The 25,285-nt window shown below is 45.3% G+C and overlaps 1 protein-coding gene across 6 annotated transcripts in view; it reads right to left on the bottom strand.

Annotated features, from left to right (window-relative positions):
* Positions 1–25,285, bottom strand: part of zmiz1a (zinc finger, MIZ-type containing 1a) — a 93,676-nt gene that overhangs the window by 43,426 nt on the left and 24,965 nt on the right. For all 6 annotated transcript variants that reach the window (XM_035531657.1, XM_035531661.1, XM_035531659.1 and 3 more), the window contains exon 3: positions 14,862–14,936. The gene's annotated coding sequence lies outside the window, so the exon portion shown is untranslated. The remainder of the gene's footprint in view (positions 1–14,861; positions 14,937–25,285) is intronic.

Genomic DNA, 25,285 nt, shown 5'->3' with positions numbered 1-25,285 from the left:
TTCGTAACTCCTCCTGCACAAAACACTGTTATCTGACTTTGTGATCTAATTCAAGTCTGTTAATCTCCACCTAATTCAAATAAGTTCAGGGAGCAGGTGAACCAACAGAATACACTTGTGTGGCACAGATGTCATTATGAATGTTTGACCAGCACGCAGGTAGTGCTCAAGCATCTAATCATGAAACAGGCAGGACAAGGCATGTAAACATGGTTTATTCAGCTCAGATGAGGCTGTGGTATCAGAGTAGCGTGGGTTATGTCAGAAACACATGCTGCAGTGATGCCTCACACTGAAGGAAATGCCACTCCCCCACAACGTACACAAGACTCGTCTCATTCTACATCGTCTTGTGTGCCTGCTCCATTCACACACACACACACACACACACACACACACACACACACACAATAGCACAGCCAGACTGCAGTGTGAATGGGCAATGGCAGAGACGTGAAATCCCACCCAAACAGAGGAAGCGGCAGCAGGCTACGGTGATAGTGCAAACGCCAAGCAATTATTAGCGATCGAACATGGCCCCAGCTAATTGGCTAGCTCAGCTCAATACACAGCATGTATATTTAATGAGCCACTGGTGTTCATCTGATCCAAAAAAGATCACAAGGGAATCAGTGCTCAATTTCACATGGAGTAAATAATCATTTATGATGATGTGTTGCTAATGTTTCATTTCACAATGATTAAGCTTTTCTTGTTGCGATAGCTTTCTGGTCCTCGACACTGCTGACTACAGATAGTTGACTATGATGATGTACATATGTAATATATAGTAGTACTACTATATGTTCTAGTGTAGTGTAACTGAAAAATATAATTTTAAGAGTCCTACAAGAAATTTGTCAAGCAAGAAATACCAAAATGTCATGAAACTGGAAATTCTGATTCATGTCAAAGTGTTAACACATTCCAGCAGCTGTTAAAAGTGCTTACTTAAAGCAGTCTACACTAATGCAAGTACAGGGCCCCACTAAGTACCCAATTATGTGTTCAGTGACCTTAAAAGGAAGTGTCACTAACACCAGTATAAGAGAGCCAAAAGCAGTTAAGACAGCGGTGCAGGGCAAAGGCCTGCCATGTTAAGTACATTAAAGAGCCTAAGTCCACTTTAGCCCTCACAGATAGCCTCTGGGTTGTCAGGGCAGAAACAGGTTTGTCTCTCCCCTTTCTAAGAACATTAAACACCTACTACATAAGTGTAGAGACACTGCAGGCTTTAGCCGTGAAATGGCCACCGTGTTTGAAAGTGTCGACCACGCTGTCTGTGTGTATTCTCCGTTCGAGGAGCCCTGTTAAAAGGCCCATTGTTCCGAGCGACAGGCCTGGTGGGGAATATGTAAAGAGGGAGAGAGAGCGGGAGCGCCGGGGAGAGGGAGAGAGGCAGGTGGAGAGGTTTGATTAATGTGGCCCTGGCTGCTGCCTCCTGCCACACGCTGCCTGGGACAGGCTGGTGGGAGACCCCCACAGTGCAGGCTGCCAGCCCTCACAGAGACCACCAGGTGAGCACCATTCATCATCCCCCAACAACAGGGCCAAGCCCACGCCGGGCCAACCTGCTCTGCTCATCCCGCCCCCTTTACCCCCTCACTCCCCCAGTCGCCCGCCCACTCCCTGCCTGGGCCCACGCAGCTCAAGATGGGGCATCTGCTCACACAGGGAGTACACCACAGAAATACAGGGGGGGGGGGTTGAGGGGGTGAAGCACCCACCTTCCTCCCATACTCCTGAAAACAGAGGGGAAAGATTACCCCACCAGGCGGGTGGCAGTAAGACAGGTTGGGTTCTGGAGGACCAAGGGGCCACGCGCATGGCCAAGCTGAGCGGAGTCTGGTGCCACCCGCCCTCATTAAAATGCCACGCCTCCGAGAGGAAAAGCTCTGTCTGATGTCATAGGGTCTGCGCTGCCATAAGGTCATACTATATCCCATGCCAGGTGATTTACATAAACGCAACAAAGGCGATTGCGGTGGGATCCAGGGTGGGTGTATGTGCTGAACCATGCATGACGGCAAGCAAACATGGATAAAGCCCTGTTCAATGGACAAAACATGGTGTCATGACAAGGGCCTGAATCCTTGTTACGTGATTAAAGCTGTATGAAGCAATTTATTCACTTGTGTTCAGCTGTATGAACACTGACTCCCCATTCTGGTATAATAAAGTCAGAGAAACTGTTTCCTTGTAATATTAACCACTGGGCAGACTATGTTATAGGATGACAACTGCTGTAAATGTTGTTGATATACCACTAGGCTTTTAACTAATTATCAGTCAATTCTTTGCTCACAAACACAAACGAAGTATGCTGATAGCTTTTTGAACTCAATTTTAAATTGATTTGAAGCCACAGCACTGATTTCACTTCATACTATGTCTTCAGCAAACACACAGACATCCAGATTATGCCCAGAGGGGGTTTATTTCTTTAAAATTCATCTTATCTGCTTCAGTTTCTTATTTCAAGGCTTCCTTCTACTTGTGCCTGCTCTCCACTGCTTTCTTTCATCAAACATATTCTAATGAACACAAGCTTTTGGCTCCTTTGCCATTTAATCAATAAATTAGTTTAATAAGTATTGACAGTTTCCATTCAAAACAATATAGCACACAGGCTCGTTTAGCTGCTTTAATTGGTTTTCGGAATGAATGAATCAATTCTGTGTCCAGAGGTAGTGCAGAGAGAGCTCCATACCCCATTCTGATCCAGTGAGGTCAATAGTGTCAGAAATGGGTGCGTGGAAAGGTACAAGCTGAAGGCCATGTCATGGTGTTCAACAACCAGGAATGATTACCTGAAGATGTGCTTTGGCTGTTTGCGAGACACTGGACGAGAGCTAGCAGGACTAACCGGGCAGCGCTAGGCAAGGCCAGGCTCTCCGCACAAACACAGAAGCTCACTGTGAACTGCTCGACTGCCAGCCACATTCCAGACACATCAACTGAGAAAAAGCCTCTAGATTACCTAAATGAAATCTATTTTCTGACAGTAGACAGACTGAGGACTTCAAGAGCAACAATAATCATTCTCTTTTTATTAATCTGTATCAATTCTGAGTGATTTTAAAAAAGGAACACCTGCATAATGGCGAAAAGCCTGATGATGTCCTGCAGACTGGACCCAAATTGGCTGCCGTTTACATCCACACACAACATCACAGAGCTGACCTCTGCATTACGGCAGCATTAGTGCTATGGCAGCCTAGGGAGAAATAAAACGGGACTGTAGAATATCCTCTTTTGCACCTTCAGGTCTGTAAGCAGGTTACTGGACGGTGCAAGCAGGAGGACACAAACAAGTCGGCATAGAGTTTTTGTATAGTTTTATTGTGGCAACACGGAATCTGCTGGGTGTTGGTTTACAGGCGGGGAAAAGCTGGAGTTGTGTGTTCTCCACAATGCAGATAATGGCAGTAGGTTGGCTGGTGCAGAAAGAGAGAGAAAGGTAGGTAAAGATGGAAAAAAAAAAAAATCAAGCATTGATTTTGCACACTGCCCCTCTCTCTATTACAAGAAGCTGATCAATATGCCTGACACTGTGCAGCAGAGGAATACTGCTAAAGCTGCATATCTGGAGTGAACATGTGGCCTGTCTGGTAATCAGTCTTTTCTTATTGCTTCTCCCCCAGCACTCAGTTCCGTTTAAGTGTCTAAACACCCTGTACACACACACGCGCGCGCGCGCACAAAGAAAACAAAAAAAACATGATGTGTGCCATGTGCAACCATGTTTAATGACACATGTGCACACATTCACAATCACACACAAATGTACACAGTTGTGTGCCTCCACTCTAATGAAAAACAGGAACCACACAAATATCATGTTTATAGGGTATATATGTACAATTGGTACATAAACATACACGACCTTAAACCATACATATCTGCCTGTAGTAACCTGTTGGTGTGACAGCCCTGGGATGACGCAGAGTGTAAAAGGTGTGTGGTTGTGAGTGTACAGAACACATACCGATCAATAAAGTTCAGGCTCTGGAGTGAATATCTACTGGCTGGAGCACTGCAGGTCAAGCAGCCTAGAGCAGAGATCTCTAACCTGTTCTCTCTCTCTCTTCCTCTCTCTTTAAATCCATGACCACACACACCAGCTATAATCAGAGTGATCCACAAACACTCATCCATGCGTCCGTGGTCTGCTGTCTGCTGTTGTGTGTGCCTAGTGCATGGTGCTTTTGAACAGTTAATGACAGTTAATAACATCTGGGGTGTTCATTTGCTGAAAAAAGCATCATCTTCATTTCAAGGATCAATTATGCAGTTCAAACATCGGTCTGTGCTACTGGGCGGGAAGAAGGCGGCGGAGTGTGCGAGGCGTCTGGAGGGGTGGGGTCCTGCCAGAGCTTTCGCCCACGTCAGCAGGCTGATGTTATGATAGTGGCATGCAGGTATTACTGCTGGCACGCCACACTCCCGCCCGGCTACAGGCTTCACAGAGCGTCACAGCAGCCTCCAAATCGTCTACTAGCGCGACACCTGATGCTGGCTGAGTGTAAAATAACCAGCATCTCCAGAGCTGAGTCAAACATGGAGCCGAAGACAGGAAACGAAGTGCTTCCTGTTAGCACAGCAGGTCTGGGCTGGAGGGAGGGGGTCCGCACTAACCCACCAGGCTATAACTACTTCACCTGGATAAGTGCGGGAACGCTTTCTAACGCCTAAAGCAGCACTTAATTACAGCGCAATAAGAACAAAATAAACATGGCTGCTGACTACAAACCGGTACGTAGCTGCTTTTCCTAAGCGGCTTCTTCAACGTGGACAACCTCCATCAGCAGTGGCCAGTCACTTAGGGGTCCTGCTGTATTTCGCAGAGCCAGTGTGGCGGCCATGTGTCCGCTCTTGTTTCTGTGGTAATGATTTTCGTGCTGGCGGTCTGGCTGCGCTCGCGTCTGCCTCTTCAGCCGCGTCTGCATAGCTGCGGTGCAGGGCTGCCTAGTACAGGTCAGGCCCCACAGCTCTCCTTTTCTGCAGACAGCGGGCTAGAGCTGAGCATTAGCCAGACATGCTCCCAACGCTCCCACCCGCCTCCGATCAAAATTCATACCCTCTTCATTATGATTTAATGCCCCACACAAGATTCTCTAAATGAATCCTACACAAATAACACGGCCATTAGGTCATTTAATATCCTGAGTCTAAACGCGTGGGGCCCCTGGGATTCCTCTCCTGTCTAGACATATGGAAGCACTCACGAATGCACACACACACACTCACACGCACGTGCGTGCACACACACACACTCAAAGTGAGCCATGCAGTGAGCAGGGGTCCCCCAGGGCCAGGAAAAGCAAAAGGACCTGTCGAGAGAGACCTGGGCAGCAAAATAACCAGTGACCAGAGATGTGACGCATTTAACAACCTGAACAGAAAACCAGCGAATGCCCATCTGCCCACTCTGCCATCACCAAGGCTCATCTCCCCTGGCAATATTTCCTTGGTTACAGAGGAGGTTCTTAAGAGGTTAAGAGGAGGGAAAACAAAAGGCTTTGCTGACAGACGTGTGCGAAGCTGGGGCCCCTGAACTGGCCCTCCTCCTCCATCTCCCCCTCCTGCCTCACAAGTGTGACCTCTGAACTCTGCCGGGGGCCCTGAGCACAGGGCCCCAGCACAAGCTGAAACTTAAACTCCTGTGTTGCCATTCCATTCAGCCCACAACCGGTCAGAGAACCCCTCCACCAGAACGGCCAACGGATCCTTGAAGACTCTGCCACGGCAGTCACACGCGATGGGTCACCCCATCGAAGAGTGGTGAGTCGGGCGCTGCACAAGCAGCAAAGCTCCACGCGGTCACAGCCATCGCGTGATCTTGCCGCCATACGCCGCTCAGACGGTGACCACAAATATAAGGGAAGACATGGCCACACATGAAAGAAAAGCTCCTCTCTTTTCACACCTCCATAATAAGCTGCCTGATGCTTTGTTAGAAGATGAGCAGATTTAGGCGGACAGAGAGTGAGGGGGGGAGGCGCAGGGGGAGGCGCAGGGGGAGGAGTGACAGTCGAATGTGTTCGCAGCACAGGGCTACATTAGGAGACACGACGTCCTGGCTTGGTGTGTGTCGCTCGCGACAGCAAAATGCCGCGTGTCAGCTCACGGGCTGAGTGTGCTCAGGAACAAAGGCTCAGTGAAGGGGGCTGGTAATGATCTGAGAGACCTGCACAATGTCTGCAGAAATTCCCTCCGACGCTGACGCCAACCACCCAGAGCAGGCCCCTGAGTGCAGGACTAGACCAAGTAATCTGTCTCACGCTCACAGAGACACAGACAGAGAGAAAGAATGTTGAAAGTCTGTTGAGTGGGTGGTTTCTAATGCTACAAAAGATGACATACAAAGTGTTTCTACCAACAATAAAAAACATCAATTGTCTCCAGAGTGTTTGCCTATATACCATAAATAGTAGTTCACAAATATTTCCAAAAAAAGCAGAAAGAAAGAATGTAAAGATGGCTGGTAATTCAAGAATATGAAGATATGAAGATGCCTCCCAATTACCTCACAGTGTGACCCTTTCTACAAACAAACAAGGGCTTTAGTGTGATGTCCAAGGACAGCATGGCTGGTGCAGGAGGGTGGGGTGGTGGGTGTAGCCAGGCAAAGTTGGTACCAGGGTCACCACCCCAACTGCAGAACACTTCATGGCTGGTTTGGCGGTGCCACAGTTCCCGTGCTAGGTGGAACACTATAACTAATAGGCAACTAGACGTGACGGCAACACATTAGAGGCGGAAGCATACGACAATGAGGTGAATGGCATCTCAGACATTGGGCTGCATGCACAGACTAAATTCATAGTCAAATAAGTTGATTAAGGTGGCAGCAAACACCAGGCTGACTGAAGGGACAGGGCTGAACTGAGGCTCAGTGTCTGCTTGGGGAGACAGTAATCTTTCAGCAGGCCATCATCTCTGCTCCCTCCATGCCCAATTGAAATCACACCTCTACCTGCTTATCTGCCTCCACCCGTCGGGGGCGTTGGATGGTGGGGGGGCATAGGAAGCAAGTCCTGTGCTCGTGGTAATGAGGAAGCGAGGTGCTGTCTGCGACCAGCGGAGCAATTAAACTCCCACGCGGCTGCTGGAGATGGGGGGGAGCGTTGGTTCTCTCCCGAGAGCAGCGGCCAGGCCGCATGGGCCTGGGGGACACTAACAGATGAGGCCCTGTCATTGAAAAGGAGCCCCTGCCTGGCAGGAAGGTGGCTTTAAGCACTGAAAACTAATCTGTGAAGGAAGACAGGGCCATCACTGAGCTTGCCACACACACACACACACACACACACACACACACACACACACACACACACACACACACATTCACTGCATGTGAACAATGTTCTATTTGTGTAGTCAGAGCCTTTGTCTTCTCACAGCTGGGGTGAATGTAGGGAAACTAATATTGTATCTACATTTTATTCAGAAAAAGATCATTTCAGCAAACAGCCTCTACAGAACTGCCTCTGATACGAGTGCTGTTGTACACCGTTTCCTCTATGGAGAACTGAGCATGTGGTAGGTCATATGAATCTTGCCCTTTCCAGCTGTCCATGTATCTATGTATACATAGTGGAAAATAGGTTCCATTACATTCACAAAGGCTTTATAGGGAGCAGCTGCACCCTTAATAATTAAAAACTGTGTGTGGAATCTAGATTAAACTAACATTGCAAAATATACTAGGATCTTTAAAAAAAATCACCAAATCAATATGCCCGTGTAACCTACCATAATCTACTAATATATACTAACCACATGATATGCTCATAAATATATTTGACTTCACAAAAAACAAATTATATGCATTACATAGAGCAGTGTGATAGAGCAACTGTGTGTCACTGACAAACCTTAAAAGAAGATTCTCCCTGTCCCTGTCTGAACAGAACGGCTTCCATCACAGGGATCTGGTTTATCAGGAGGCTGAGTATGTCCATATCTGGGAGCTGATAGAGCATTAGCACTCACAGATCATTTTCCATGTACAAGTCTGCTTTAGCAGGACATGCAGACAGAACAGCAGCTGGCAGGCCAAACATGCCGGCATCCTGGAGAGGGAGGGGGGCACCATCCAGCGGCCCCCTCCCCCAGCACAGGACCCTGCCTTGGGCCTTCCTTCCGCAGTTGCTTGGCCAGCTGAGCAATCAGGTCAGCCGTTTCTTCCTGCGTCGCCCCTGGTCAATTGTTCGCCCACTATGCCTCGCGTGCGGACCTGCAGCTGTAGCGCACTGATGTCACAACCAGGCGGAGTGCGGCCTGGCGTGAACTCCCGGTGAAGGCCGCGGTGATTCCGCCAGAAGGCTGCGAGATGGAGTCAGTTACGCCAACATTTCTGATGACCTCAGCACTTTCTTGCAGGAAAAGGAAAACTTTTTTTTTCTTTTTTTTTTACAAGTGCTGTGACGAGCAGCATTGTCATCTCACTTCCTTCAGTTTCTGCATCAAGCAACACCTACGGCTGCAGAATAGGAAGATTCTTTCGATTCCGGTTTGGTTCTATTTGTGCTTTCTCTTTAGAGGAATGAGACAAATATTACTGCTCCAATCAATATACTCTCTCGGAGGACAGGGTATTGGGCTGCTGCCTGCATTAGCAGCAGCAGGGCCATAGTGCAGCCATTATATTCACTGAATCATTTCTCTAAGACATGCTCCAGACATTAAATAGGCTTGGGAGCATCTAAACTAGCAGACAAGCAGCTATTTGTAGTCTGTTTCATCATGCAACTAAAGATGCAATGCAATATCTATAAACTCTCCACCACAGAGTTAAGAGAACTCAAACTCCAATAATGCAACTCTAACAGCAGAAAATGTAAGACAGCTCCCCTGGCACCTGGGGTGATTACCATGCTCCTCACCAGACAACTGATTCCAAATGAATAATTCAGCACTTCAGAACACGAGAGGCTTCCTAAAACACAAAAGAAAACAGTTGCATGCTGCAGTACAGGCTGAGGGCTTCCAGCGACCAGTGTGAGCCCATTCACGCTATCCCCTCAGCCTGGGGGAGTGGGCTTCTGGGTAAGGGAAGGGGGACTCCCGGAGCACGGCCCAAATGAATGGAGTGCGGGTGGGTTTTTTCACATGTGGGTGCGGAGCATATAAACAAGCAGGTGATTTGATTAAGTGTGTAAGCAAGTGAGAAGCGAGGCCCAAGCACTTTGCATTCACATAGAGCAGCTCACCAGGCCACTAATGAGGGACCTTCTCACAGAGTGCGTTCAGAGCACAGGGCACACTCCCTAATACACACACACACACACACACACACACACACACACACACAAATAAACACACACTAACACACACACGCATGCACGCAGAGGCATACATGTAGTTCCACAAGTAGTTCCATACAAGTCTACCAAATACATGTGAAAATCACCAAACATCTATATATAATTCCATTACCATCGAAAAAATATCTTGACCTGTAAGACACACACACATGTATGTTTATTTGCATGTTGCATGTATAATTATTTAAATATAACATGCCAAGGACTTTGGCATTGCAAATGTCATGACAGACATGAACTTGAACCTTGCTCTGAAATGGAGAAAATGCCTAATGAAAAGCCCTGAATATCTATGCACTTCTGTCCTTATAAAACATGTCTGAGCTTTTGTTACTGCTTCCTCGGAGTTAACGACTGACAGGAGCATGGTTTTATCCCAGTGTTTATCTGATGTCTACGTAAAGGCGAGGCAGAAATCCAGAATGCACCCACTTATAACTGAGCAAACATGAATGCTCCAATACGAATTACACACACTCTTTCAACTGCTTTCTTTAGCAGCTTTGAGCTGGGCCCCTGCACACCCTTTTTATAAACACTGCAGATTCTCTTATGCCACATGTCCTTGGAGCACAGCTGCACAGCTCTGAAAGGTCTTGTTCAAATCGAGTCGCATTAGTTTCCACTTACATCTCATGTAGAACTCCATGGCAATCACCTTCATATCACAGAGGTATCAAATAAAAGTGCAATGGTAATTTAATGAATGTTAACAGGGGCAAACATGACAGACTACAAGGCTGTAATTTAGATAATGCCTGCTGCTCTGAATTTGAGACAACTGAAATCAAAAGAGCAGAGGCTCTAACAAAATCCTTAAAAAGCACTACTCCAGCCCACTGGGGAAACACAGAAAATAAAGCAAGGACAGGTCACAAACTGTACTGTGTATGTGGCACCGATTTCCAGATCTTTCTCCATAGATAGCTTATGCACAATCAGCCAGCAAAACTCTGAAGGGGATGGGCTTCTTTTATCCTGGTGACAACACAGTAAAACAGGATCTTCTATGTAAATATCTATGCAAACTACACTTCTATGGAAACTATTGTTCTAATGAGCCAATAATACTGATTACCACAAAACTAGCATGTATAGTTTGATATTGATATTGCACTTATTTTCTGATACAGAGCTTATACTTGTTACCCACTTCTATGCATCAGCACTTATTCCTGTATTTCAGCAGTATTCTAGTTCAGTGGTATCTTGAACTCTAACCTGCTGTACTAGCTAGGATACATTCTGTGCGTACATGACAAAGCACTTTTAAAAGTCATTCTGGATAAGAGTGTCTGCTAAATGCCAAAAATGTAAATGTAGTGAAAACCCAGTCTTACTAGTATTTCTTTAAAAGCTCATTTGTTGTGATTACGCTAATTAGGCGTTTAAATGAGTGATGTCATGACATGAAATCACACAAAAATTCTAACTCATAGTCATGCACTGATTAATAAAGGCTATGCAATATGAAAACATCCACAAACACACATGCCAGGAACTATTTCACATATTTATGTGATCTAAATAATCACATTTTTTGTTTTTAAATTTGTCTTTGTAAACTGCCACAGAACTTTTTTGAATACACCAAAAAAGATTTTAGAATACAACAAAAACTGGAAGCCTCTGGACTAAATTATGCCCTCCTCACTTGACCTTTATCTGAGGTTCATACACACAGAGGTAATAATATGTGCAAAAGCCAAACCAACATAACGGATGGTGGGGACAGGGGACGGGGGCTCTTTTGCCATCATGTCTTTGCATGTCTTTCTAATGAGACTCATTTTCCCTTCTTTCTTTCTTTCTTTCTTTCTTTGTGCTTTAAAAAACCCCAAAACAAAACGGCAAAATGCATCAACACACAGATCAGCAGTTTACACAGCATTACAATGCATCTTTCTTTCCTTCACATATATGTCTCATTCAGTCTTTGATGAACAATGCCCGGTTTGTGCACCTCATTCCTGCCTGGGTCAGAGAAGCTTTAATGAGCCGATAAGAGCGCACTGTGATTTACATCTGCAGAGCTTGCGCCTACATGCGATGCCCTGGCGGAAGTGGATGAGATCATGTCTCGGCCTGCTCTGAAGTCACAAATATTTACTGCGATTGCTCGACAGCAGTTGCACATCACGCAAACTCGTATTCACATCAGGTCCAGCCTCAGTTTGTGAATGGTTCCTTGACAGTAGCTTCGCAAACCCCAAAACCAATACTGAGAGCTAATCTTGTATGTTTTACAGAGGCTATGTCACTGTGTAGGTCAACCACAACTAAAAGAAAATTGAAACAAAAATCCAAAATGGCGGTGAATGTTATGATTCATCTCAAATGAGATCAGTCAGATCAATTTCCTTCATGGTTAGCTACCTGCATGGCTGTGTGCTAACAGATCCAGGGCCTCCCTCTGACTCTGATCCGGTTTTCCACACTAATGCCATTTGTCTCTGCTCGCTAGCCTCAATCCGCTTTGAATGGTAGACTCAAGTTCTCATTTGTCTGTGTGTGCAAGGTTAAAAGTACATGGATATGGCAGTGGCTGAAGCTCAGGAGCACACACCAAGCCCAGCAAATTCATACATGTTATTTATGATCCAGGTGGCTATCGATCACACCCACTTACTACAGGCCAGAGCACATAAGGTGCACATTCAAAGGCACCACTCCCAAGAGGGAAGTTCTCAATGACAAGGGCCACTTTGCTATAGTCCCACGAAAGGCTTCATCGTGCCATTTTCCATTGTCGTACCAGAGTGTCAAGGACGTGTTAGCCAGTATGTTAAGAAGAGGTGGGAGGGTATCTCTGCAGTGAAAGAGTCATGCACGGACAAGGTAGAACTTTTCAAAAACTGCTGTATCCAGACTTGGGAAAAGTGTGCTGGTGCAGAATTTTTTTCTATTTGATTTGTGCTCTCTGAAAGGGAGAAGGAAAAAACTAATCCTCTTAAATTTTGTTCCCATAATCTGATTTGTTTGGGTTGTTGGGTTTGTTCGGTGATGCCACTCATGGGCTGCCCACAGTGATTTTACACCCACTTCCTCTTCCTGAGGTCAGCACGGTATGCCAGCAAAACAAATCCCAAACCACAAATGAGGATTAGAATAAAATTATGATTAAAACATGACAGGCCTCTACCCCTGTGCATGGTCCAGATCAATGACCTACATAAATTGTTCAAAAAACAGGAAACTATTGAGAAGTTTAAACCACTACTCCAATACTTGTATATACTTGATTAGTCAGAAAGCAGGGACTATGGGTTATTAAAACAAAAGGTTAACACATGCATATCCAATCAAAAGGAAACAGCCACAATACACTGATTCCATGGTTCTTTCTCCCGCACATCTGCTTTAATGGGGTGTGCTGGTGCTTTTAGGTTTTAACTGTAGCCCACCGTCCCAGCCTGGCCTCTGATGGCTGAGGGTTAAAGCTATTTAAAGGAGCCCTAAAGCCCTGAGCAAGCCCCCCAAACACACCACCACTGTACAACAGCAGCTCCCAGACAGCTGAAGAATGGCTCCATTATTCATGGACACACACACACGCACACAGACAGACAGACAGACAGACAGACAGACAGACAGACAGACAGACAGACAGACAGACAGACACACACACACAGACACACACACACACAGACACACACACACACAGACACACACACACACAGACACACACAGACACAGACACACACAGACACAGACACACACAGACACAGACACACACAGACACACACAGACACACACACACACACACACACACACACACACACACACACACACACACATACGAGTGGCACAAACACTACTGACCTGCTCCTGGTGTAACCCATTTCTCTCCCTTTGCCTACTGGAAATTCCCCTGCTCTGGAGATGTCGGCATTAAACAGTAAGCACTGTGATATTACAGGACTTCTTTGCTGATATAAGATATAGCCGCATGTAAGTTCTTAATTTTCAATAATGCTGAAAAATCTCTAATTAGTATCTCAAACCTTTGAGGACTACACACTCCATCTACACTCAGACATACATAAATGAATGTAGCACTTAACAAAGCATGGATAAATTTAATCATGTTTTATCCCCCAATCATTTATTCTGCTCCGAACAGTAGGGTACATATGATTACTAGGCTAATTGGTTTATAATCTTTAGCAATCTTACAGTCTGACAAAATAATCAACCTCTGCAATGTGCATGGGCAGGGCAAAATTTCCTTAAGTTCAGTTTAAAGTTATTTTAGAGGAAATCCAACTATGGTCCAAAATAAATTCACAAATTTGCCATCACAGGTACTACAGCAGTTATAGCAGTGAGACACAACCAGCGACGGATGAGTTTTGTATATTTCAGAGGATCAGCAATTTACACCCTGAATGGCCACAGCTGGAAGGTCACACTGTAAACCATACGTTCGGTGTGTTGGGCTGGAACAGCACTCAGTTAAAAACTTGATAAAATACAGTACATTCATCTGCACCCTCTGATATAAGAGTGACTCCAAACTAAAGCCTCCTTCGTTTGTCTGCTCTGCCATGGCCACTGCCATGAAATGAACAGACTGTGTGGTTGTGTGCATGTGCGTACGTGTATGTGCTTTTGCACATACATGTGTGTGGTTGTGTGTGTGTGCGCGCATGTGTGGGGTTGTGCGTGCATATGAGCGTGTTTATGAAATATCAGGAAATACCAAGGCAGGCATTCCAGCGTGTCAGCACCTCTGTCTCTCATGTGACTGGAGACACACAGCCCAGATTGTGCACAAGTTTGCTCATGGAGCATGATAAGGGAATTTGGTAAACTGAGAGAGTGGCCTAGGAAGGGGGCGGGGGGATAATCTGAAATGCGTGACACGAGGTTTTTCTCAGCTTCTCCCTTTCTTTCTTTTCTCTGGCAGGGTTCACAGTTCGCATCCATAATTAACAGAATGGGTCTCTGTCCTGGCTCATGCAGGTCCACTGTCCTGCACTCTTTAACACTATGTAGAAGCCACCAAAACCCTTGCACCTACTACCGCTCAACACCTTCAGCAGTACACAAGCCTGCGCCATGGATGGGGCTTACATGCCTAAAGAGGCTCCAGCTAAAACAACGAAGATGCTATATGAGCTGTTGATGCAACACTGGTTGTGTTTTTACAGAAAACCTCTCATCTCAGTAATTGGGCCTGATGGTATTGATCATGTAGAAAAACTGACACTGGCTTTGTGAGAAAGAACAACAAAGCCATGGAGTGATTTGAGAGGCCCTGCTGCTAATTATGACTCGTGTCATACACTGTGTTCTGTCGAGGCTCAACAAACGCAAAATAAAAATCGGCATTTGCCAGCACTTAGGAAATACGATTGCCTTTCACAAACAGAATCCAGGCGTTCCTGTGTTTAGCCGCAATTACACAATTTCACAGAGGTCAGAAAGCAATCACGCCGTGCAATGACCATGTAGGATCGTAAATTTGTGATCGGGGCAAGAGCCATTAGGAGAAATGAGCAGTGAAGGGTCATCAATCAAGCACCTTACCAGAGGATGCAGTAGGTTTCTTTGTTTAGTGTTTAGCAAATCCACTCTTTTGTCCTCATCAATCATAGAGCTAATCTGGAATGGAGAACAAAAATGAGATGTGTAAATACAGCAGCCAGTGTGAAAGAACATTATGCTACATAAGGTCACTTAAAAATTCTAGGATGTTTGATTAGTGATATAAAAAACCTGCTAATTAACATCACATTTAACATAAAATGCATGAGATAATGTAGCATCTTATACATCATCTATGAAAATAGACAAATGCATATTATGTTTTAATTATTTGCCCAACAATACAAAGTACAAGGTTTGTCAGGTTCCAGAAAAACAAGTGTGAGGCAGCTAACAAAAACACATTTTATTGTTATGGTTACAGTAACAAATACAATCACTGATGACTTTAAATAGACAAAACAGACTAATCTAATTTCAAGAAACAGCTAGCCTCTTGCTATATTCTGTATTTATAACCAACGAACTAGAATACAAGTTGTAGCAGGGTTACACAATGTACCATTTGTTAACTGGCAATCCAATATTCAGGCAACATGATACCACGAAACAAGGAAAAAGACATACAAGTACTTAAAAAACTCAAATATATCTACCAAATGCTGTGTGAGCACTCTTACAAATCTTAAACATTACTCAGTTAGGGTTCTCACAAATCACTGCCTTTCACATACCCAATGCGCAAAATATTTTGTCAAAAACATGCAAATGAATCTTCATCCATGTTACACATGGGGAGTCATACGAATTATCACATTCGAAATATGCAGTGTAACCAAAGTACAAAATGCCTTCCGTATCTTCTAGTCTTAAGTCAAAGTGTGTGCCATAGCGGTGGCTTGTGATCTGTTCTCCCTAGCAGAACTCTCTTATCCACATGCAAAGGCAAACAATATGCACAAACCCTATATACTACTAAATTAGCATGTTGAGCTACACTCCAAAAGTTTAGGGATACTAATTGCCATTGCCAAGTATAGCTGTTCATCAATCCTTACAGTTACAGCATGCCATAGTAATAGATAGCAATCGCAAAAACAGGCAGAAATGCAGTCTTCCAGATGAGAAGGCTGTGTTAACTGAGCAAAGAGCTTTTATAGTGTGTTTATTTCTTGAATGCCTACTATCACCCTCTTCAGACCCACACAGCTTTAATTACATATGAATATTTCAAGTCAGCCTTTGGATAAGTGAAACTGCTGATATTCTAATGGGCTCATGCTTGGACTATTAATGGCCCTGTTACAGCGACTATAATTTTAACTCGTTGGTGCTCCAGCATTTGAGGATGTCTTCTGATATTCTCCTAGAATTTATGCTCGCTCTTACATCGCAGAGTCAGGCACACATTAAAATAAATAAAGAAAACTCTTTCTTGTATGTATTAATGCATTATTGCACACTCCTCCTCATTTAATTACAGTTAAATCTGTCTGGTTAAATGTGACCCTTTCATATATTTCCCAGTGTTTGAGCCAAATTGAATTGGACATATCTCTTTAATTAAGTAAATGTTATCCAGTTTTGCTATCACATACTCAAACAGAAGGAAAATGTGAAGAATATGACAGTGTCCTTCTCTGGAGAATGTCTACAGGCTTTATTCAGTATACCACAGCCTCAGGACTTACTGAAAATAACATTTAGGCGCAAGAATGATGCACTTATTCCTGAAGGACAACTGCTGCTCCAGATTTCAGCCACCACTGCTTTAATGGGTCCAGTTAGGTTCATTAAGATGACTTCTGGTGTCTTGACCTGCAATATCTCTCAGCGTCTAGACGTAATCAAAAACGCTTCAGTTTAGAAGGAGAAAGCAAGCAAAGGAGGATAACACGGCAGTTTGCGCACCCGCATATTTGCTCACCCGATGGAGCATCCCGCACGGCGCAAAGACACGGTGCTGTGAGAGACGGGAGGAAAGCAAGAACACGCTGATGATAAAAGGGGAAAAGCAGGCAGCAGGAAGAAAAGGCGCACACTGCTACGGCCTGATTAGCCACACTCTCGCGCTCACTGAACACAAAGTGAGAGACATCTAAGACAGACCTCCCCCAGTTCTTGGATGGCGCGGGCGCTCAGATGGGCTCTTGGATTGGACTGCATTGTCTGTGCTCCACACTCATTAGCTGAGTCAAGGAGGGACTTACTGGGGTGTTTAGCTTGCCGGGCTTGTGTGTCTGCTCAACAAGCTCTCCCAGCTGGAGCACGGCACTCTCATCACAGCTGCACACATACAATTAGTGCAGGTGCAACCAAGGGGCGAGCAGACATAACACACACACACACACACACACACACACACACACACACACACACACACTCATACACTCACGAGTGCATGCGCACGCACGTGCACGCGCACGCACACACACGCGCGCCCGCACGCACATGCCGTGCACACCTCACACTTCTCACTGACCATCAATGCTGATGGTTTCTGTGCTCTGTATTTCAACAACATTAAATATAGGTATGTGTTAATTCACAATGATTAATTCTAGATGTTTTTTTCTGCTCCATCAACGAAAGGTCTCATATTGATAGAGTCCGAGTGTGCAATCTAGTGCATCATCTTCCAATAGAATGAAGTAATGAAGTATTCCACAGACATTAGCCAAGCTTGGCACTCTGTTCCATCATGAGGCTAAATTAATCTGAATGAGAAACAGGATTTAACTTACTAGCTGCAACTCAAACATCCAGTAAGAAAAATGGAATGTGGGCATATGCTTTTTTCTCCTGGCTCAATATTGATGCTAAGAGCTCTGCTTACAAAACATTATCACGAAGCTGCATGCAACAGCAAATTACACAGCAGAAGCAGGCACTGACTCGCGAGTTGTTTATTTAGGGGCCTCTAGAGGTGAAATAAATTCTGCCTGTTTAGGCTTTGTCTCTCTGCCACACAGAGTAAAGGCAAAGAGGGGAGACTCTCAGTGGAATATCTCTCATGCTGTGATCATCTTACATCAGGATTAATCTCCAGCGGATGCCATTAAGCAGAGCGGCCAGCAAAACACGCAACACGCAGATCTGAATCCTTCGTTTTTGGTGCAATTCACTAGAGGGACTTGATTTTTCTAGTCTACTTGTGCATGCATCAACATTAATAGTGGAATGTACATTTTGCTAACATGGGCAAGAAGGAGGTGGTTCTGAGAGGGGCCATTCTGCAGAAACACTGCACACTAATTAGCAAGCAGGTGCCTTTGTGTGTGGCGAAAACCTTTGTTTACCGTCCCGTGCGGCAGGGCGTGAAAGCGTGGGTTCACAGAGAGCACATGCCCATCCTCAGCTGATTGAGCCTCCTGCAAAGGCATAGTGGAACAAGTCACACACCGCCGCAACTTAACCCACTGCTGCAGCTCACAGGAGCGGGACGCAGGACCCAGTGGGAGAAAGCGGCCCTTCCACACACAGTGTTCAGGGCTCAGCTGAGTGCCAAAATGAGGGGGAAAAGCAACACAACAAGGGTCATCAATGAAAGAATAGCAGCTATCGCCAGCACACTGTGTAAAACGTAGCACTGGCATTTTGCTGGGATTACATTTGAATTTCAATCAGCCGGGGTGGAGGAAAAGCACAAGACGACACACTCATGATCTCATGCACATGTAAGTCCCCAGGGAGGGGATAAATCTGTTCTCTTCAGCTATGGATCAAACTGGTTTATGTTGGTGCGAGAGAGCAAGCGACAGGAGGATGCAAACACATCAAACATGACAGAGAAGCATTCTTCACTGTGAATAGGCTTAACTGAGTCTAAGATCTCATGTTGCAAATGTATACATGTAAAACAGAAGCTGTGAGCCAAATACAATACTAGCATTTACATTGCCAGTGCTGCTAAATATATGCTGCGAAATATATGAGCAAATAGTCCTGCTCACTTATTCTCAATTATCATCTACTAATTAAACACCCAATGCATTGCCAACAATTTGGGTCCTGTAATTCTTGGATTTTCATCATCGAAAGAATATATATGTGGGAATTTTTAATTACTTAGTTTGGCAGCTGGAAAATGCCATAGTAGCCCACAAGTTCACAAGGGCCCTTTCATTCAAACTCCAGTGAGAGAGGCGAGTTGCCAAGCATACCAACCGGCAGCACTGGGCCAAGCCTCCAAGCCCTGGGCCAAGCCCAGCAGACAGGCCCAGACATGCGTGCGGCCAGGGAGACGGACAGGCTTCCACGAGCTCAACACCAGGATGAGGCACACGTGCAGCCGTGGCAGCTCTGCCTCCACACCAGTGCCCAAACGCAGCTAACAATTACCACGCCTATTTTCTCAACCGTGCCAAAGCCCTGTTTATTGGCATCTGGTTGTCAAAGGCCCTGTGTGCTGGTGCTCATCGGCAGGCTCCTCCACAGCAGTCAGTGAGGTGAAGCTAAAGCCTAAGTTGACAAAAATGACCAGGACTCCAGCTCAGGTGGTAGCGTTCTTCTGGCTGGCTTCCAATAGTTGGTAGAAGGCTGCTTGTGAAGGGATTAAAACAACTCCAACTCCCTGAGGGAAGGTGCTTCTTGAGTCCTGGGCAGAAGCTTGTGACTTCTCCAGTACCAAGTTCCATAGGAATAGATTTGTTTTAAAGTGCACACAGTGAACATTTTCTTAATGTTTTCTAAAAGAACACAATATATTCAGTAGCAAACGTATGAGCAAGGAGCACATGAATGCAAAGCAATTTGAAAAATAAATTGACGGGCTCCAAATGGCAGTGCAGCAGAACTGAACGTAACAAAGGAGCTTTACTTGCATGCAAACTTCACAATCTGGAGGGTGAAAATAATGACAAAAGGCACCGTAAGCAAGGCAGTAGCAAACAGCTACTGCTGGAGCCGGGTCACCGGTGCATGCACACAAAATAATTTGGTGCTTTTGGAAAGCAGCTTCCTCCATAGTTTCATCACCTCCTTCTCCCTTTGTTAGTGTTCGGAAATGCCTCGAGTGAGGAATGAAAATAATGGCATGTCCCTGCAGCTCCAGGAGAGAGCGTGAGCGAGTGAGGGTTTCTGCAGCTGTACTGCACTCCCAGCTCATCAGAGGGGTCAGAACCCTCCCCACACATAGCCATATTAACTTAAAGACTACAAATTGACATGCTGTGTTTCAAAGTCCAAGTCACAAGGGTTATGGGAAGATCTTTAGAAACCAAACACATCATCCATCACCTATCACACATCAGTTCACATCAGGATAAGGGTAAAATGGCTGTCAGTTCTGAGTTTTTTCCACATTTTCCACTCCTATTTAACTGAAAACAAGGCATTTCCAGAATTCAGTGGCAAAAGGCAAGCGTTAGCGCAAGATGTCAAGTGTGTAACAAAACAGTCGAGCCATTAGTCCAACCCTGTGCACAAAAGAGGCATCAGCAGCTGTGACGAAAATCTCCCCCTCTGCTGCTTCCCTGTGTATTCTATTCCCACAGTTCAGGTGTCACTGATACTCATTACATTCAGTGCTGCGAGTCCGCATGCAGCGGCATTCCTTTGTCAGTGCTGTGAGCGGCACCAGCCCCGCCCCACAGCCAAACACACATTCATCCACACCAACGAGACAGGCCTCCTTACAAATGGTGCTGAGAGTAGTGCCAATGTTAAACATCCGATACTGATCAAACAAGACAAGCTTATGGTGACGCTACAAAACTGCTTCATCCTCAAAAACTGAAAACAAATCCTGCCAAAAACAAAACAAAACAAATCCCAGCAACAACAAATCCCCATCACATATAACTGCAGCTCCCTGAGCCACAGCGCATGCTGTTATCATGACCTTCCTGTTATCGCTCTGTGCTTTCCCATTAAGAACACACTCCCAGGAATTCTGGATGAGTGAAACTGCCTTTGTGATGCACTCCAGCAAGGCCTGGGCTGCACCATTGGCACATGGTGTACCGAAAGCACACACCGTAGCACTGGCACACCCTGGTACTCGAGCCTTTGTAGTCAACACCAGTGGTGTGGCCGTCATGACATCGAGATGACCTACTTGGAAGCCATAGGCCACACTAAGGAGACAGAAATCACTCCCCCTGACAGATGGGTATACATGATGACACACGTGCATCTGTCCCACTGGCCCAGTCTCTCTTCCTTGTCTTCATTCTTTCTTTCTTTCTCTCTCTCTTTCTTTCTCCTTTGCTCACTCACTCACTCTCGCTTTCTCTCAGCATAAGCACATTAGCTTTTTGTCTGCGGTTGACGTGAGAGGTCATACCAACAGCATGAGCATGTGGGTTGGATGAGGCTGGAGTCATGGCTGGAGCCTACCCCATAACCCCAGGACTGCCTCAGATACTCTCAATTAAACAGGTCGCAGTGCAGAGAATAATTCACTCTCAGCTATTTTGGTCTGGGGGCGCAACAGTGCACTGCAACTCACCCTGCAACGCAACTATTTGCTTCTCAAAACAGCAGAATTGATTTATTTGTGCATCTCTGCATTTCTACGCATGTGCTTGTATGTTGAGTGTGTATTCAACTGTGTCATTAGATAGCCATTACGGTAAATAAACAGTATGGCAAGCATTGATACCTGGCATGCTTTCACAATTCACATCAGGAAGACAATAGGAGCTAAAACTCAATTGACTGTGATACTAAACATAAACATGGACCTCCCGAAGTTTACATCAAACAGACACAGTGCCTACTCTCCTCCTTCCTGTATTCCTTAAGGCCTAAACATTCAGCAGATAGTGTTAACAGCCAGTATCTGATATCACACATTAGAGGCCCATTCTCTGGCCCTGTGGTCCATAAAGCCATGGGCCTCAGACCCAGACCGGGCTCTTTTCAAACTCCCTTCCTCTGGATTCAGATAAGTTAAAGGAGGCCTCCTCATTAATAAAATCATTTCCACTCAGATTTGGAATCTCCTGCTCCTTTTACAATGCTCATTGCATTCCTCAACACACAGCTTCTATGGACCAACCGGCACACGCCTCAGCCACCTGTTTGGGGGGCTCTTACTGAGGCGCTGGACATGTGGACATGGCCAGGCTGACGTTCAGTGCAGAGAGGCCCCACCCCAACTGGGAGGAGCCAAAGGAGTGCACATCTGTCTCTTTTTATAGAGTTCATAAAGAACCCACGCCTGAAAATGGGGAATGAAAATATATGACTGGCAGAGCCTGGAGTGGATGCAGGGTAGAATGCATCAGGCCCACAGCTGTCAGATACCAGCAAAGCAGAGCTTCATCAAGACAGAAATCGAGTGCATTGCATGCTACGCATTATGCATAAAAATTAGAAGTGCAATAAATACACATTGTAATGCAAGTCTGGGCTGAATCATTATGGGCTCAAGCTTTCCGTCCTAAAGACCAAATCTATAAATCACCTATAGCCAGACAGTAATACCTATATCTCACATTACCTCAATCATTAGTAAATAAATGGGAGAAATTCACATAATCTGTTTATCTGAGAAAAGCAGCATGTTCTGATAGCGTTCAAGTTTTATTAAGGCTCAGGTGGACACGAACAACACAGAGCTTCACTCTAACCAACCCCTCACAATCTGTTTGATAGTCTCAATTCTGAAATTATGCTCCAATTATACTATCCAGATTGCTCCGTTCCGAATGCATGCTGAACTGCTTAGGGAATATGAAAATATCAATCTTTTCCTAGGAACAACATCGTCTGACTGTGATACTATCTGCCGAAATATTCAGATAAGTAATTCACATATCCTGTGTAGATGAATCGTACACAGGTTTGTAATTGTGTGAACAGGAGTGATTTATTTCTCCCCAGCCAGGCCCTGAGGGCTGGCACCTTTCACTCAGCACAGCCTGGGAGTGCCAGGAACCACACCATTTGTGATATTATTCAAATGAGCACATTGTTTTCCTGTTTACTGACATGAATGGGGGAGACGCAACACAACAAGATTAGATCGTTCAGAAACAATCAGCCTCTGTGCACAAGCAGCATTCTAAGTGTATCGTTCAAATTATAGAGGCCCATTAATGAGTGTGTCCCCTCCTCATGCACAGCATATTACATTCATTCATCATGGCTGCATGGCCTGACAGGCCAACAGAAAACATCTTTTGTAATCATATAACTTCATGTCAAGGGCGGCATATATTTGCGACCATTTAATGGTTCAAATGTTATTTTCCACTCATGAGTAATTGACAAAGGAAGACTATTCCCTACTTTCAGATCCAATATGTTTTCAAGTATATCAAATATATCTTATAAATATAAGTGCAGATTTAAGGCTGTCTTTCTAAAGCAAGTCTAAAGGATTACACATTAAGAGCTGGACTTTAGGAATGAATCAGATATGTTCTTACCTCCCCTGGACTACCCACATCAATGCATTTGATTTTACAATGACCCAGTAAAGCCCAGGCCCACAGAATGCTGGCGGCCCATTTCAAAAACAGCAATGAGCATGCATCCTTGGCCCGGTCTCAGGATGGCGTCTGCTGCAAACTCTGACCCCTTTCAGACATCTCTCCCAGCTCCCTAGGTACGCCTGTCATTTGCATAAAGAAGGCACAGATGCAGTGTCCTAAAGGATGCCTTTCTCAGCCCTCTCATCAAGTGTACTGAAGGACATCCAAGGAAAGTGAGTGCTCACTGCACTGCCTGTCAGATGGCATAGCTTCAGAGGAACCACCACATCTGGACCATGCTGCAGAATTAATGCTCGTAAAGCATGAGGTAATTTGGCTTGGGAAGAAGGAATTAATTACTTTATTTCTCTCTGGGTCTAAGGTCATGTCCCAAGAAAGAAAAGAATCACTTGTGGGCAACAGGAGGGCAAGGATCTGAATACTCAAAGAACAAAAATCACTAGAAGAGCATTGCTGTGCTGGTTAACGGCTATTCCTTGTTTTTATTTGTTAAATAATGTAACCAATATCTACTATTTGCATTAGAGCAGTTTCAAGGATGGTCTGTACACAATCTGAATAATCCTTTACTCCTGTGTAACACTCAAAGTCAGAGCCTACATTCCCACAAACTTGTGGAAACGAGAAGAAGAATAGAAATTGTAGCTTTCTTTGCCTCAGATGAACACATTCTTCTTCCAATAAGCGTCATGTGGAAGTTAGAGATCCAACAGGAGTCAGCTGCTGGATGCAGGACTCACTGGTACACTGATGTTAATTCCTGTCAATCCTGACATGCTCCTGGGTGCAGAACTAGCTGGTACACTGATGTTAATTCCTGTCAATCCTGACATGCTCCTGTGTGCAGAGCTAGCTGGTACGTTGATGTTAATTCTTGTCAGTGCTCACATGCTCTCACTTTATCGTGTCCACCATGTGGCACAAACACACTCCCAGAAAGAACTTTCCTGTCAAGTTAATTTCTCCCTGCATAGCATGGGTGCCTGGGCAAAAGCTGCTCCTCACCATGAATCCAGAGAATCTGTGTATCCTCCAATCCTAAACATCACACTGAGCGAATGCCAAAGAGAAGCAGCAGGCTGCACTTGGCTTCATTTATGACCACAAACTATTATGGCTCATTTCAGGTTGTCCGAAAGGTAAACGGTGTGGTCAAAGATAATGATCTGGGTGTGAGCAGCCATACAGTGTGAGAGGGTAATTGAACACTGAACACTGGAGGCTGCGTGTCTGAAGAACAGATGGGGCCTCCGTACATTGCACACATTGCTCATACTGTACAACTACACACTGTGCCTGCCACTACTAGAGATGGTTCAGGATTTGGAGGAGGGGGGAGGGGGGAGAATACAGAGATTGAATGAGAGGCAGAGGGAAAAATGAAAGAAACAGCAAGAGAAACCCCTGACAGGAAATCTCACCCCTCCTTCCCTTTAATGAGGTTAACTGTGAAAGCCTGTGCAGGATACAGTCTCCTCTTGCGAGTCACAGCGGAAGGATTTCTTCTACCTTAAAAGAGGCCCACTCTGAGTGCAAAGGATGTGTAAAATTACAATTATACCCTAATGAACACCACATTTCATTACATACTTTTCAATTAATAAACTACACTTCTGACACAAAAAAGCAGCTGCGATAAGCATCTGTTATCCTATCCAGATTGTTCGATCTTCAGTGCTACGTGTTGCTTTGTTGCAAGGGCGGAGCAGAGCGCGGCTCCAGATCGGTATCAGAGTAGTTAGCATTGCGTTCGCAAGGTGTGTGGTGGCTGCCAGCGGAGACGCACCTCTCTCTGTGTGTGTCAGTGTTCCAGGTGGAGTGTGGGCGGAGAGCCTGACGCTCAGGCTTTGGGAGCGAGCGCCAGTCTCCACAGGCTGATGCTAGTACGCTAATCGCTTTAGCTGATCCTGCTCGGCTGTGTGAGGCAGATGTTTGTCAGGCTACGGCACTGCTCAGCATTCACACTGCACTAAGCAAGATTAACAGCCACCACCCTTGTTTATTTATTTATTTTCCCTCCCT

The sequence above is a fragment of the Electrophorus electricus genome, chromosome 11 (genome assembly GCF_013358815.1).
Source record: "Electrophorus electricus isolate fEleEle1 chromosome 11, fEleEle1.pri, whole genome shotgun sequence".
Lineage (NCBI taxonomy): Eukaryota > Metazoa > Chordata > Actinopteri > Gymnotiformes > Gymnotidae > Electrophorus > Electrophorus electricus.
The sequence above is the reverse complement of the archived record's forward strand: the minus strand, read 5'-3'. Positions and strand labels throughout refer to the sequence as shown.